At 32.9% G+C, this 17865-nt stretch overlaps 1 protein-coding gene and 1 long non-coding RNA gene across 3 annotated transcripts in view; both read right to left on the reverse strand.

Moving 5' to 3' along the window:
• Nucleotides 1-17865, reverse strand: part of LOC139362086 (uncharacterized) — a 134375-nt gene that overhangs the window by 96942 nt on the left and 19568 nt on the right. The window lies entirely within an intron of this gene.
• Nucleotides 1-17865, reverse strand: part of CSNK2A2I (casein kinase 2 subunit alpha' interacting protein) — a 128047-nt gene that overhangs the window by 2715 nt on the left and 107467 nt on the right. The window lies entirely within an intron of this gene.

The raw sequence follows: 17865 nt of genomic DNA on the forward strand, positions 1-17865 counted from the left end.
TTATTGGGCTAAAGAATAAATAAACATATATATATATATATATATATATTCTGACAGTGCCAAGATATTATAGGTGCTCAATAAAATGCAGTAGTTACCACTGGTGCTCTTTTAATTATTACATTTATAAAACAAGCAAATAGAAATCTGTGATAAGTTTTTTGTGTAAAAAAAAAAAACTCAGAGAAAAATAAAAAGGAAGCTTCAAATGTTTATTTTCAATTTAGATTCAGTTACCCATGACTATCATCTTTTAGTTTACTTCCAAAAGTCGATTGCATATTTTTAGTTCTTGTCACCACTGCAGCATTGAAACTTTTGGCTATACCCTTTTAAGACTCCTGTTTCATTGCTATCCATTATTTCTCCACACTCTGATTCTCTACCCTTATCCTCTTATTTTTTTCCAGGTCTCCACTGAATTTTTTTCTTTTGTTCTCATCCCAATATAATTCTAAGAGTTATATTACCAGGTCTCTTCTCTTTTCAGTTTATTCCTAAGTAATCACATCGGTTATGTTTAGGATTTTTAAATGAACTATAGAAGTTTCTTAAAAAGAGAGAACCTTGTAGCTGGCCAAAAGTGATGTAAGCATCTATCACTCAACAAGGAGACTTATGCTACTTCTTAAAGGCAATTCATAGGGTGTCATGCCACACAATTTTATTTTTCAGGGTCCAAGCTTTCTTTGTTCTTCAGGTTTTTGATCAAGGTACACGATACAAAAAAAAAAAACAAAAAAAAAACTAAGACTAAAGTGATCACAACAGTTTCTGAAATCAATCAATTAAGTCCCTGGCCTGAGGCCCTTGAAGAATGAGACGTTCCATGACTCTTTCTATGTTTCCATGACTTACCAACCCAATTTCTGATGGACAAATTTATTTCTCATATGTGCCAACTTATCCAGTTAATTTGCTATCAACTCTATTGTTGCTAGAAGTTTTTTCTTTATGTCAAGGTGACTTTTCACATAGTTACATTTTCTTTGCATTTATTTTTCAAATATATCTTATTAGTATCATAATTCACTTGTTTTTCAAGCCTTCCATCATTCTTTGTGGAATTTTCCAAGTACCAACAACATTAGTTACATACATTAACTTCTTAATTTTTTGTTTTTAGTTCTGGCTTATCTCTTGAGGTTCCAGATAGTATTTCCAAATAATCAAGCTTCCTTATCCAAAAGTTCAATCCAAAAACAATTCAAACCCAAAGCAATAAAAATTTAATACAGTTATTTTTCTTTCCAGAGAAAATTTTTCTATATCTTCTGTCTCAGTTCCAAACACTTAGTCATTTAATTCAGATTCTTTGAAATCATCCATGGCAACTTCACCCTCCCAAGCCATTTAGACACCAAGACCTCTTGATTTGATCACTTCCATATCTTAATTCATTGTTTTCTGTAAAATGCCACCATTACAGGCACATCTTATCTAGACTGTATAATTATAGTAACTTCTGTATATCTTTCCAACATGACCTCACTCTCTCTCTTCTCCTTCTTTCCTGTGAGACATATAAAAGCAAACTCTCACTGGTGAGACACCACTGCTGCTCACTCAAAGATTTTCCTTGCTTTGCATATGCCTGTGTGAGTAACAAACACTGAGGTTTCTCGTGCTTGTTGGATCTGGCGTGAGGGGAGAAAATGCACATACTACAATATACTACAGACTATTCTACCAAGTTTCTAGATGGCAAAATGAAATAACTTCATGGATTTGGAGCATGCAAAGATTTCTTAAACAGCATACAAAGTTGTAGCCATTAAGAGTTGTTAAACTTAAGAACTCCCAATAACCAAAAGACATCATATTGGAAAGAATAAAGGCAAATCACAGAATGTAAAAAAATTTACAATACATATATATATGAAAACTCATCACCATGATAATCTGCATATTACTAAGAAAAAAAGGCAATGCTATTATAATGGGCAAAACACATGAACAACCATTTCACAAACAAGGATATACAAATGGCTAACACATATATGAAAAAAAACCTCAGCTTCATTAAAATCAATGGAATCCAGCCTGGGCAATGTGGCAAAATCCTGTCTCTACCAAAAAAAAATTAAAAAAATAAAAATAAAAAATTGGCTGGGCGTATTAATTCGCACGTGTACTCTCAGCTACTCTGAGCCCAGGGAATCCAGGCTGCAGTGAGCCATGATAATGCCACTGCACTCCAGCTTGGGTGACAGAATTAGACACTGTCTCAAAAAATGAAAATAAAAAATCAGTAAAGTGCGTATTTAAAAAACAGGGAGATATTGCTACACATTATCAGAATGTGACTAACATAAAACTAAAAAAAGCAATAATTGGTGAGTATACAGATTAAATAAAATGCTCAGACACTGCTGGTGGCAATGTTGATACAACCCTTTTGGGGTTGTATCATTAAATCAGTATTTTTTATTTTATTTTATTTTCGAGGCAGAGTCTTGCTCTTTCGCCCAGGCTGGAGTGAGTGGCGCCATCTTGGCTCACTGCAAGCTCTGAACCGCCTCCCCGGTTCCCGCCATTCTCCTGCCTCAGCCTCCTGAGTAGCTGGGACCACAGGCCTCGCCACCACGCCCCGCTAATTTTTTGTATTTTTAGTAGAGAAGGGGTTTCACCGTGTTAGCCAGGATGGTCTTGATCTCCCGACCTCATGATCTGCCCGCCTCGGCCTCCCAAAGTGCTGGGATTACAGGCGTGAGCCACCATGCCCGATCTAAATTAGTATTTTTTATACATTATAAAAAGTTTACATTCCAAACTGTAATCAACTGTCAATCAATAGAATATATAAATAAATCGTAATATAGTTCTTCAGTAAATACCAAACAACAATGAAAATTAACAAAATATATAGCACTATACCACTACAAAATGTTTCTTTTTTTTTTTTCCTCCTTTTTGAGACGGAGTTTCACTCTTTTTGCCCACACTGGAGTGCAATGGTGCAATCTTGGCTCACTGCAACCTCCGCCACCTGGGTTCAAGCAATTCTCCTGCCTCAGCCTCACAAGTAGCTGGGATTACAGGCATGCGCCACCATGCCTGGCTAATTTTTGTGTTTTTAGTATAGACAGGGTTTCACCATGTTGGTCGGGCTGGTCTTGAACTGCTGACTTCAGGTGATCTACCCGCTTTGGCCTCCCAAAGTACTGGGATTACAGGTGTGAGCCATGGTGTTCAGCCTCAAAATGTTGAATAAAAAGAATCATACACACAAAAATACTTCCTAATTTTATAGTCAGGCTAATAATACACTTGAGGAGGTGGAGAGTTGGAGAGAACACACAGAAGGATCTTCTGGGATACTGGTAATGTTCTGTTTCTTGATCTGGACGAAGATTGCATGGATGAATTCACTTAGTGATAATTGAGCTTTAACACTTACAGTATGTGTATTTTTGTATGTTCCTTTATTTCAATAAAAAGTGCAAAAAATTATAATGATGCTAATTTAAAAAGACACATCAGAAACAAAATTGCACTGAAAGGTGAAACATTAAGGAGTAAACCAAGATATCGTACTCAGATGTGATGAAAACTTAACGAGAGAGTTGGAGAGTGAGGTGGGGGTCGGTAGTGAAGAATGTAATGTTTAAATCTTGCTATAATATAAAGAGGAATAATCAAATTCAAAACAAATAAAACTAACAAGAGTCTATTTGAGACAGAAACCAGAGAAAAATAACATTTCTGAATGTGTCCCAGTTTCAGACTTAGCAAAATGACACTTTCATTTCAAAGAAAGTGTTTTGCTAGATGCATGTAAATATTACATACAGATAACTAAAAAATGGGAGAAACTTCAATGAGGCTATAAATATGGGAGAAAATAAATACCCCTATGAAAGAATTAACTGAAATAGTCCAAATAATTTTTATAATCAAGTTCCTTCAAACTTTGAATAAATAGATATTTATAATGTTATATGAACATTTTCAGAGTACCATAAATATAGAAAAATTCTCCATTTGTTCTGTGAAACTGCTATATGTCATTCAGACATTAAAACATGATAAAAATAGTTCAAAGTTTAAAAGGAATAGAGCAATTCACTTAGTCATTTGCAGAAATTCCCAAATAAAATAAAACACTAAATTTAACAGTATAATTAAATAGTCTATTGTGACCCAAGTTGATCTTATTTAAACAAAGCAATTATGTTAAATTATTAGGAAGCACTATATTTTGTCATTTTCATAATTCAGAAATAAATCTTAATAGATGTTTTAAACACTCATTTGATAAAATCCAACCTCCATTTCTCATAAAACTCTGTAAGCTCCTAAGAAAAACTAGTTACTTAATGATATCAAACATATGAAAGCAAAAGCAAACTATTCACATGGTAGTTAAATGTGAGCTAGTCCCACTACAAGTTGATAAAAGATGAGCATATTTACTATCACTACTACATTTAACATTGTTTAGGAAAATCTGGCCAATATATTAAAGAAGAAAATAAAATAAAACAAAAATAAAAAAATGAGACATAACCTTTGAAAAGGCAGAAATTAAATTCCCTCTACATGCATATTATATTATTAAAACCCCAATTTAGAATATAGAAAACTTAAGAGAATAACATATTAAAATTCAGGAAATGAAGTCATTGCTTGCTGAGTAAACACATATAGGTCACAAATTTTCTTCAATATCGATATTTAACAGGATTTATGATAATCATGGATACTTCATATATAATTATCTCTAAAAATTCAATAAAAGCACAGACATCCTATTGCAAATATAAGAGAGTACTTGAAAGTTTTGTGGAGAGGGGATAAATGCCTAGTAATCCAGGAAAGGTCACAGTTTTCTATATCTAGTTCTTTTGTATTTTTTACTTCTCTGTTAATGCACTGATGCTCCTTGCTACTTCATCCTACTTCCTTTTTCAAGATATATTCCTAATAAATAGAAAACTTGTCACTGGAAATTGCAATAACTCTTTTTCATCAATAAATAGGAGCAAGCAGGAAATCAGTAAGGGTATATAAAATTTCAAAAATGCCATCAACTAACTTGAGCTAACTGATATTCATAGAATATTCAATGCCAAATTGTTCTTTTAAGTGGACATGAAATATTCACCAAAATATTATAAACCATACAACAAGTGTCAATAAATTTAATTGAGTTCAAATAATGCATAGTATGTTCTCAGATTTGGCAATGCCATTAAATTATAAATTAATACCAGAAATATATGTGAATATGTTTCATGTTTATACTACATATACATTTTATACAATATACTGAGAATGTGTGGGATGTTCCTAAAGCTGAACTGAACGTAGGAAAGGGAGCTATCTGTAGCAATAAATGATGGTATCAAAAATGAAGGAAGTTCTCAAATTAATGACATTAGGTTCCTCCTTAAGAAATAAAAAAAGGAAGAAGATCCCATTAAACTAAAATTAAGTAGAAGAAAGGGAATAGTAGAGATTAGAGAAACCAATGAGATAGAAACTAGATAATCAAGTATATTGATAGGTGGTTCTTTCAGAAAATAAATAAAATTGAAAACATTTGGTCATACAGATAAAGGATTAAATTCAAAGAAAGCTGGGCATGGTGTCTTTCACCTGTAGTCTCAACATTTTGGAAGGCCCAGGCCAGAGGATCACTTGAGATAAGGAGTTCAAGACCAGTCTGGCCAACATGGCAAAACCCCATCTCTACTAAAAACAAAAAATTAGCCAGGCGTAGTGGCACACGCCATTAATCCCAGCTACTCGGGTGCTTGAGGCACGAGAATCGCTTGAACCCGAGAGGTGGAGGAAGCAGTGAGCCAAGATCAAGCCACTGCACTCAAGCCTGGGTGACAGAGAGAGACTCCATCTCAAAAAAAGAAAAGACACAATTACAAATATCAGGATTAAGAGTGGTGATGTTACTGCAGACACTACACACTACTGATATTAAAAATGATAACCAAAAAAATGAAGACTATTATGCCAATAAATGAGACAACTCGGATGAAAGAGAGGTATTTCTTGAAATACACAAATTTCCAAAGCTCACTCAAGAACAAATAGAAAACCTAAAATCTCATATCTCTATTAAATAGGTTGAATTTGAGTTTAAACTCTTCCCATAAAAAAATTTCAGAGTCTGATGACTTCATTGATGATCATACCAAGTCTTTAAGAAAGAAAGAATGCCAATTCTACACAAACTATTTCAGAAAATTAAAATGGAGGATTTATTTTCAACTCCATCTATGAATCAAGCATTATTCTAATACCAAAACCAAAATAAAAACTACTAGATTTTTATTTTATTTTATTTTTATTTTTTATTTGATTGATTGATTGATTGATTGATTGATTTATATTTGAGACGGAGTCTCACTCTTTCACCCAGGCTGTAGTGGAATAGAGCGATCTCGACTCACTGCAACCTCCGCCTCCCAGTTCAAGTGATTCTCCTGCCTCAGCTTCCTGAGTAGCTGGGATTACAGGAGACTGCCACCACGCCCAGCTAGTTTTTTGTATTTTTAGTAGAGACAGCGTTTCACCATGTTTGCCAGCCTGGTCTCGAATGCCTGACCTCAGGTGATCCGTCCACCTCTGCCTTCCAAAGTGCTGGGATTACAGGGGTGAGTCACCATACCCAGCCGATTTTTCAAAAAGCAACTATACATCAATATTTCTTATAAATGTAGATAAAAAAGGTAAACCAAATTTTAGCCAGTCAAATCCAACAATATGTAAAAGGTAAAATACACTTCCCTCAAGTCCATGAACCCAGTCTTTTCATAGGAAAACACCAGACAAGACCAACTTTGACAAAATATTTTAACAGCACTCTTTAAAAGTGTCAAAGTCAGTAAAAAATCAAGGAAAGATAGAATATTCACAAATTGGAGAAATTTAAACATAATGACTAAATGCAAAATGGTATACTGTATTGAATCCTGGCTCAGTAAAAAGCCCTTCATAGAAAAAAAAAGGTAAAATGCTATTAAAGTCTGTTAAGGATATTGTACCATGTTATTTTGTTTGTTTGTTTTGATAAACATACCCTGGTATGTTAAATGTTTAGATGTTAATATAAGAAAAATCTGAGTGAAGTGTTGGAATACGAAAAAGTTTGAATATCTATTCAAGAACACTTTGTAAAGGGAAAAAGCTGAAAGATCAGCAATTACCTGATGTCAAATCTTATTAAAAAACAGCAATAGCCAAAGCAGTCTAGTATTAGCATAAAGGTAGACAAACAGGTAAATGGAACAAAATACAAAGTTGGGAAAAAGACACATGTATTAAAACAGCAGATTTTTTGACAAAAGTATATAAGCAATTCAGTGGAGAAAAAAATCAGTATTTTCAAATTGTGCTGTAATAATTGGATGTACATCTGCAAAAAAAAAAAAAATGGAAAGGAAGAAGTAAAATTGTCTCTGCAGATAACATAATCATACATAGAAAACCCTAAAGACCACCCCAAAAACTATTAGAACAAACAAATTCAGTAAAGTTGTAGGATGCAAAATGAACATACAAAAATCAGTTGCATTTTTATACATTAACAACAAACTGTCCAAGAAAGAAATCAAGAAAAACAACAGCATTTGCAATAGCATGAAACAGAACAAAATATTTAGGAAAATAATTAACCAAGGAGATGAAAGATCTATTCACTGAAAAGTATAAAACAACTGATGAAAGAATTTGTGAAAACTCAAATAAGTGGAAAAATATTTCATGTTCATGGATTGAAAGAAAGAATATTATTAAAATGTTCAAACTACCCAAAAAATCTACAAATTCAATGGAACCCCTATCAAAATTCCAACAGTATTTCTTTCAGAAATAGAAAAAGCAAACTGCAAAATTCATAGTAATATAAAACATCCTGAATAGCTAAAGCAATCTTGAACAGAATTAATTGGAGTAAGCACACTTCGTGATTTCATTACTATTACAAATCTATAGTAATCCAAACAATATGGTACCAGTATAAAATTAGACACATAAGCCAATGGAACAGATAGGAAAGCCCAGAAATAAACCCATACATATGCAGTCAACCAATTTTCAACAAAGGTGCTAAGAATGGGGAAATAATAGACTCTTAAGTAAATAATGTTTTTAAAACTGGATATTCACATGCCAAAAAAAAAATCATTAAATTGGACCCTTCTCTTAGACCTTACATGGAAATCAATTCATAACGGATTAAAGACTTAAATGTACCTGAAACCATAAAACTCCTAGAAAAATGCATAGAAAAAAACTCTCCATGACGTTAGTTTTAGTAATGATTTTTTTATATGATGCCAAAGACACAGATGACAAAAGCAAAACTAAATAAGTAGGACTACAGCAAACTAAAAATTTATTGCATAGCAAAGGAAACAATCAACAAAATGAAAAGGTAGCCCACAGAATAAGAGAAAATGTGTGCAACCCATGTATTCGATAAACAGTTAATATTCAAAATACATAAAAAACTTACACAACTCAATAGAAAAAAAAGCCAATTGAAAAATAGGTCAAGGACCTGAATAAACATTTCTCAAGAGAAAATATACATATAGTCAGCAGGTATATGAAAAGATGTTCAACATCACTAATCATCAGGGAAATGAGAATCAAAAACTACAATGAGATACCACCTGTCACCTGTTAGAATGGCTTTTATCAAACAGTCAAAAGATAAATGTTGGCAAGGATGTGGAGAAAAAAGAACCTACTGGTGTGTATATAAATTGACACAGCCATTGTAGAAAATAGTATGGAGGTTCCTAAAAAATTTAAAAACAGAAATACCATATGATCAAGTAATTCCACTTCTAGGTATATATCCAAAGAAATTAAATTGGCGTATCCAAGAGATTGCAGCATTATTTATAATAGCCAAGATATGAAAATTATCCTGAGTCGGTCAATAGATGAATGTATAGAGAAAATGTGATGTCTGTGTGTGTGTACAAACAATGGAATATTATTCAGCCTTAAAAAAAGAAGGAAATCCTGCCATTTGCAACAACATGGATAAGGCCAGGAGACATTGCATTAAGTGAAATAAGAAAGACTCTGAAAGACAAATATGCATGATCTCACTTATAAGTGAAACCTAAAAAAAGGTCAAACACATAGTATCAGAGTAGAATGACAGATACAGAGGGCTAAGGGATAAGGGAAAATGGGAGATGTTGGTCAAAGGGTATAAGAGGTTAATAATATTGCACTGTATAGTTGAAATTTGAAAGAAAGTAGTTCTCATGTGTTCTCACCTCACACACACAAAATCATGGTAACTATGAGTCGATAGATATGCTTGAGCTTTGTTACTGTAATTACTTCACAATGTATACATATATCATTATATTCTAGACCCTAAATACATATGACTTTATCAATTATACATCAACAAAACTGGAAAAAAGATACATGTATAAAAAAGAAATTTGATTCATACCTCAAATACAAAAATCAATTCATAATGAGATCATGGATCTACTGTAAAACCTAAAACTATATAAGTTCCGCAACAAAATTTTTTTTAAAGTTTGTGATTTGGGATTGAGCATTGATTTTTAGATGTGAAACCAAAAGCTCAACCAATAAAACAACAAATGAATAAATGGAACTCTATCAAAATTTAAAATTTCTGCTCTTCATAAGACACTGTTAGGAAAATGAAAAAAAAAACATAAAAATAGAGTAATATTTGCAAAGCATTATCTAATAAAAGACTTGTATCAAGAATATATAGAGAAAACTCTCAAAATTCAATAGGAAAGCAAGCAATCAAATTTTAAAAATGAGCTAAATATTTGAACAGTTCTCCAAAGATGATTTGGAATGGGATATAAGTACATGAAAAGATATCAATATAATTATTCTTTAGAGGAATCCAAATTAAAATCACAAGAGATACCACTAAATAACTTCTTGAATAACTCAAATGTAAAAGGTTGACCAAACTAAGTGTTACAAAGATGTGGAGGAACTGAAAGTCTCATACACCACTGATGGGAGTATAAAATAGTTCTAGAAGTTTGGAAATACTTGATCCTTTCCTTAAAAGTTAAATATACATGTACCATATAATCTAGTCATTCCACTCCATGTATTTACCCAAATGAAAGCATATGCTCATATAAAGACTTGCAAAATAAGTTCATTGCAGCTTTTGTTGAATAGTTAAAAATGGTAAATAATCTACTCAGTAGACAAATGAATCAACCAATTGTAATAGTTCCATGTAAGGGAATATACCTGCCACGAATTTAAGGAATCCCATCTGCAGTCAAGCGTCTGGGAGCAAAATGCTTACAAATCAATAACAATAAAGCTGATATAAAACAGAGTCCCACCAGTCCAACTCAGCTAATGTTTCAAAGTAAGACTTTCTGCACAGTACAGAGTATAATGAGGCAAACGCTTTGTTTTCTCAATAAACCATCAAAACAAAAATTTAGGTGGACCTTCCAAGTTCAAAAGAAATCTAATATATAGTCCTTCAGGGAACCCATACAATAAAAATACAAATAATATATAGATGCCTTAAATATCAGTGAAGATGCATTTAGTATTTATATATGTTCAATATTCTTGTTGTAGGTATAGATTTAATTTTCTAGCCACTTCTACTTCACTTAGTCCTCAGAATATGCAATATAAAATTGTTTCTTTTTATTTTAGTCCAGAGTAACCTAGCATTGTTTGTTTTAAACTGTGACCATATCAACCTCTGCTTGCCAAACTCTCAACATCTAAAATACCATTAGGCCTATATTAATTTTTTTTTTTTTTTGTAACTCAAGAGATTTCAATTTAGAGATTTTTTTAGATTTATGTCTTAGTGCACTAAGTTCAGAGATTGATCATTCTAAGAGAATAATCCTCTTTTGGGAACCAACTACATAAGCTTCTCTGGTTCACTTATACAGACGGCTTCAGAAGAAACCTCTGATCTGAGGCTTATCTTGTAGCTTGACATGAGTACTTGACATAAGTACCTGACATTTCTGCCTTGTCAGGCTCAGGTATTCAGCTCTCACTTTTATACAAATACAAACCCACAAGAATCTCTCTCAGATTTATACTTTAAGACTACCTTTTCCAAACCTTTTCTCTATCATACAGGCACAAACATGCAAACGAATTGATATGTATTCCTGATCATAAAAGAGCCTCTCACCAAGAGAAGTTTTATGAAAACGAAAACACTGCCTCTTTCAGTGATTGTTAGAGACAGAAATGTGAGCAAATTTAATGCTAAGCAATCTTGTAGGCTATATGCCTTTTTTATTCCCTGAAGAAAAGTAATCCTGAGAGGACGGTGTTCTAATGCAGACAGAAACAAAAATAAACATAATTCCTAGGCTACTATTTCCAGAACCGAGCTCTACAATTCTCTATTCCAAATAAGGGATTTGAGCAATTCTGTCATTTTCACCTGTAATTGAGTTGTCGACCAAATGTACAGACATGTTACTGTAGTGAACTTGAAGAAACTCCAACCATGAGCTCTGCAGGAATCCATCCAGAAACCAGACAGCATCACCTTGCAGCTGTATTCGAAAGATGTCTATATTCTCTAGCCTCACCTTGACAAGCTCAATAACTGTGGGCTTAGCATGTGGAGTGCTGAGTCAGCCTAGCTTGGCCACGCTTTGAATATGTTCCACATATTGGATTTGTTTAACAAAACTACAGAATATTATGTTTTGTAAAAATCTATTAATTTTCATGCTTCTGTATATATTTTTTTTGCTTTTAATTTCAGGAAAATTTTCTCAGAAATAACTTTAAAATATGAACCTTCCGTAGATAAAGCATCATATCTACTCTCTTCCCTTTTGATAGGGGCACAGGATGCAGAGGAAACAAAAAATCTAACCTGAGTTCAAAATATGAGAAAGATTGGAGATTAGGAGCAAGGGGTGGAAGCCTGACATGGTATGAAACAGGGTAACTTGTTAGCAATTATTCTTTCCTCTCACAGTATCCCTCTATTGTCACCACTTTTTAGAGAATATTCCAGAGCAGTTCATCCAGAAAAGCAATTTGGGGTCACAAAAGATAGTTTTCTAAAATCTTAAAGGCACAGGAGAAGAAAGAATAGGAAATTCAATTCAAAAAATTATTGTAAAGCCAATTATTACAGGTAAAAATTATAAAGATTATTAAGGCATTTGCAGTCCAAACTTAAGGAAGGGAATGAAAGACAGGCAAAGAGAAAACTAAACAGACCACAAGAAGAGAAATAAGAAAGAAAGTGTTCTGGAAATTAAGAATAAATATAAATTCAGTAATTGAAGTAGAAAGTGGCAAAAAAAAAAAAAAAGGAGAGAAAGATTACAGAGTGTAATATATAAAAAAATTCTAACTCACAGTTGGAAGGAAAAAGAGAAGGAGAAGAGGAAGAAGAACCAATGGAGGATACAATACAGGAACAACAAAAAAAAGGTGAAAAAAATTTATAAATATGTAGGGAATATTTTTAAGGAACATTAGATAGAATCAAATTATAATTATTTCAAGGATGATGACTGAGGTTATTGAGTTCTTTGCTGACTTACTCAAGAGGATAGTTCATATGTAAAATTTATAATGAACTCATACAACTCAATAGCAGAAATAAAAACCCTGATTTTAAAATCGGCAAAAATCTTAATAGACATTTCTCCAAAAAAGACATAAAAATGGTCAATAGATATATAAAAATGTAATCAACATCGTTAATCATCAAAAAAATGCAAATTAAAACCACTGTAATTTCACATATAAATTTCACATATAATTTCACATTCAATATTTGTCTTTTTGGCTTAGCTTATTTCACTTAGCATAATGTTCTCCAGGTTCACTCTATGATGTCAAATATGACAGAATTTCCCCCCTTTTTTAGGACTGAATACATCAAAACATCACACTGCACACTATAAATATATACAATTATTTGTCAATTAAAATGAACTTCATTAAATAATAAATATTTTTCAAAAACCTTCTTTGATATACCACCTTATATCTGTTAAGATGGATATTATCAAAAAGTCAAAAGATTGAACAAACGTTGGTAAAGGTGGGAAAAAAAGGAAATTTTTTTACACTATTGGAAATGTAGATTGATACAGTCAGTATAAAAAACAATATGGAGATTTCTAAAGAAATTAAAAATAGAGCTACAATACAACTGAGCTATCCCTCTTCTGGATATACACCCAGAGGAAATGAAATCACTATCTCATAAAGATGTCTACCCGCTTATGTCCATTGCAGCGTTATTTACAGTAGCAAAGCTATGAAAATGATCTACATGTTGATGGAGGGATGGATGAATAAAGAAACTGTCCTCTATATATAAACAACATAATGCTAGTCAGTCCTTAAAAAGAACCAGATCTTGCTATTTTCCACCATGGGGGTGAGCCTGAAGGACATTATGCTGAGCAAAATAAGCCAAACACAGAAAGAAAATTACTGTATGATCTCCTTTATATGTAGAATGTTTTTTTAAAAAGGTCAACTATACAGAGATGGAGAACAAAACAGTGGTCACCAGGAGGAGGCAGGAAGGGTGGATATCAGAAAATATAAGTATACAGGATTAGCAAGTCTACAAATCTAACGTACAACATGAGAATTATAAGTAACGAAATTGTACTGTATGGAGGATTCATGTCAGATGATTAGATTTTAGTTGATCTTGCCAAAAAAAAGGTAACTATGTGAGATTACAGTCATGTTAATCTGCTCACTATAGTAACTTTCTTATTATCTATATGTTTCCCATAACATCATGTTGTATACCTTAAATCTGCACAATAAAATTTATTCTTTAAAAAATAGTAGGCTGGCTGTGGTGAATCACACCCATAATCCCAGCACTTTGGGAGGCTGAGGCAGGAGGATCACTTGAGGTCAGGAGTTCGAGAACAGCCTGGCCAACATGATGAAACCCTGTCTCTACTAAAAATACGAAACAGTTAGCCAGGTGTGGTCATGCATTCCTGTAGTCCCAGCTACTTGGGAGGCTGAGACAGGAGAACTGCTTGAACCCAGGAAGTGGAGGTTGCAGTGAGCTGAAATCCTACCACTGCACTCCAGCTGGGACAACAGAGCAAGACTCTCTCTCTCCCTCTCTCTCTCTCTCTCTCTGTATATATATGTATATACACACACACATATATACATATATATACACATATATGTGTGTGCATAGATATAAAAATATAACTTTTTTCCAAATATACCTTTTATCTCTTCACAATCGTGAAGAGAAATCATGATTCATAATTTAAGTATTCCGATGATAAGTGTAACATTCATAGTAGAAGACATAGAAAATAAAAATGTATCATTAAGAAAACAAAAATCCCTCAGTTTCTGCCTATGTATCATTCCAATGTTACTACGTATCTGCATTTTTATACAAATATGAGATTGTACTAAGTTTTTCTTTATTGAAAGAAATAAATGAATTTCTTTATTGAATGAATATTCACAATCATGAAGAGAAAAAAAGGTATATTTGGAAAAAAGTTATCACTGAGGAAAGTGTGGTTGATTTCATTCGAGTAGAGACACACTTGGGTAGATTGCTTGATGGAAAAGAACCACACAGGGCATGGGGAGTTGCAGGGGAAATAGCATGCATCATGGTCCAAATAACAGGAGGATTAGTTGAGCATACACATGAAGTGGAAGATATGAAAACAAAGCACTGATAAAAGTTCAAGTATTAGAATAAAGAATTTTTTTCATTTTTCCTAAAACCTGCAGAGAAAGAAAATGGATAGGAAAAAAGATACAGGGACTTTGAAGTGAAAAAGATTTAAGACTGTTTACAACAACTGATCTTGTAAATTAGTAGACAAGGTTATTTTCTGAGAGAAGGAATGTTAATAATCTGAAAGCATGTATTTTGGACACTTGTCATATTTAAAATCATGAGCATTCACAGAAAAGTACATACTAGCATACATCTTAGTGAATCAAGGAAATGATCTTGTTACTACATATGTAAATAAAAGGAAAATGTTTGGTTTTGTCCATGCTTTGAAGAACTGAAATGAAAATAATTCAGGAAGTTAAAACAAAAGAAGTTCACCAAATATAAAAAAAAAATAGTTTATCTTTTTTCTAATACATCCTGTATATTTAAAATAAGGAAAGAAGGGAGGCAGGGAGGGAGAGAAGGGAAGAAAGAGGAAGGAGAGAAGAAGAGAGGGAGAGAGAGGGCAAGCCCCACAGAATATTCTGTTTTTTAGGACATTTTCAGGAAGTATATAGTTTGTCAATGATTAAACGTTACCTAACAGTCAAAGGAGGAGAAAGACCACTATTGCAGAAACAACCATAAACAGAATTTATACATCTCAAAATCATAAATAGTATCATAATAGTTACACATCCAGCTCAGTTCTCACTCACCTATAAAGTCATGAATAATACCTTGTATATTAGAAACTATTTCATGTCATTTGATTTGCCAGGCAAAACCCCAGACTTGACACAATGACTTTAAACTTACAGATAGGCTGCAGGTTCACTGTGAGTAGATTAACACCTCAAAGTGGCAAAAGCTGGAGTTTAGTATGTCTGTGTGTGAAAAGAGTCAGGAGGAGGGAAATCCTTAATAATGCTACACAAAAAATTTAGGTCCAGATAGCAGTTGCTCCTTAGCTCCATCCAGGAATTTCAGACTATAGCAATACACATGGCCTATCTGCCATGGACAGAAGGGATTCCCTATATACTTTAAAAGAAACTATGGGACATAGGTTTTCCAGGCTTGTCTCTTGATAGAGCACCCACAGGCAAACTAGGATCTAGGGGTTACCTAGGACAAATTGTTAATTGGTTTAGATACAGATAGAGACAAAAGTATAAATACATAGTTACAGATACACAAATACACATAAAGATATAGATACAGACATTGACCAAAACAGACATTGACATAGACCTTCTGTTGTAAGACTTTCTGCCAATAAAGCATCTTTGTTCCTCTTTGCATAGGAATCAAACATTTGTCAAGGTGTAGGATCCAGGATCTCAGGATCCCAAATACAAAAGAAGGTTCAAATGTTGTGATGCTCAAAAAGACTGCTTCCATCCTACCCAACTAACATTCTTCCTGTTCAAGTCCAATAATCTTCCAATAAATGTCCTCCACCAGGCACCTTATTGAGACACTGGTAAGTACCGGAAATGCAGAAAACACAATTGACCCTAGACCATATTTTAGGTATAAAGAAAATTATTTCAAATATAGTTCTTCTATGTTTTTGAAATTAATGTTTTAGAAATCAAATTAGCTATGCACTATTTTGGCCCATCTACTTAATTAAGAAAATACCAAATACCTCTTCTAATGGACTTGTGTGGTAATATAAATTCTTAAAATAAAATTGTATATTTTTGTCCTATGAAACATAGAAGTAGCTAACCACCTGGGTGATTCACAATTTAAGTATTCTGATGATAAGTGTAATATTCATAGTGGAAGACACAGAAAATAAAAACATATCGAGAAAGCAAAGATCACTCAGTTACTGCCTATGTACCATTCCAATGTTACTATGTATCTGCATTTTTATACAAATATGAGATTGTACTACTAAGTTTTCCTTTATTGAATGAAATAATAGATATTTTCAGGTTATTAAATATATTCTTCTCAAATAATATTTTTATCAATGTCTATAGTCCATATTTTTCCATTATTTAAAAGCAAGGCTCTGAAGATTATTATCATAACCAATATTTTTGTACATTTTCCTTTCTTTGGACTGGTTTCTACAATCAGAATTATTTTTTTAAATTACACTTTTAAGAGTTTTACACATATTGTTAAATTTCTCTTCAGTAAATTATTAAAACAACCAGACATTCCCATCAGTAACATATGAGTGACATTTAGCTCTCTTGCAAACACTTGCTCTAGAATATTTGTAACATTGATTTCTTGGCACGCCTCTATCCCATGGCCTCTTGCTTTCATGTTCATAACTTGAATATCAGCTAAATTTTGGCCATTTATGTTTCTCTGTTGTTAACTCCTTGGTCATTTTTATTTATCCATGTTTCAATGGAAGTATTTATCTCTTTGTTAATGAGTGTAAGTGCTCTTTATATATAATAATTTAGAGCTTTAGTCACATATACTATAAGTATTTTTCCTTGGTCATTTACCAAAATAATTCATCACGCCTAAGAAATTGGCTGATTCATCCAATGTGATAATTTTATCAAGATTTATATTTTTAAAGAGCTTTTACTTGTGCTGAGTGTGAGAACATATACAGGAATTCTAATAAAGTTAATAGAGAAATCTACAAGATGCCAAATCCTGTAAGTAAATAGAAAACAGTGTCTTATAATAATGATTACGTTGATTATAAGGACCATCAACTTTTCAACATAAAAGCTCAGTTAAAAAGCTTGAGTCTCTTTTCTATGTTATTCTCAAATAGCAGAAGTGTATGTATGCTAATGTGTGTATATTGTCAAATCAAGAATTCATCACATTCTCATATTCACCATCTCATAAGTGGTGTGACCTTCTCTCTCAACTGAGAAGTCCAGAAATGTTTCAGAAAGGAAATGACCAGTGAATTGCTTTGAAGGATCATTTCACCATTAAGTATTAGGGAAAAGTCATCCTATGAAAAAGAAAAAAAGCATGAAAGAAAAGGATTCACTGTAGCAGTAGCTAACTCTGGACCCTAAAAGAGGAAGGGCAGGTGTTGATGATTGGAAAAAATTCAGTTGGAAACAAAGAATGGTCTCCTATGCAGTTACGGAGAATGTGGAGTTTACACTGAGGGTAACTGAGGATCCGGTAAAATAGTCAACTAGAAAGTGAGACCACGCCAAGCA

The sequence above is a fragment of the Macaca nemestrina genome, chromosome 2 (assembly GCF_043159975.1).
Source record: "Macaca nemestrina isolate mMacNem1 chromosome 2, mMacNem.hap1, whole genome shotgun sequence".
Classification (NCBI taxonomy): Eukaryota; Metazoa; Chordata; class Mammalia; order Primates; family Cercopithecidae; genus Macaca; species Macaca nemestrina.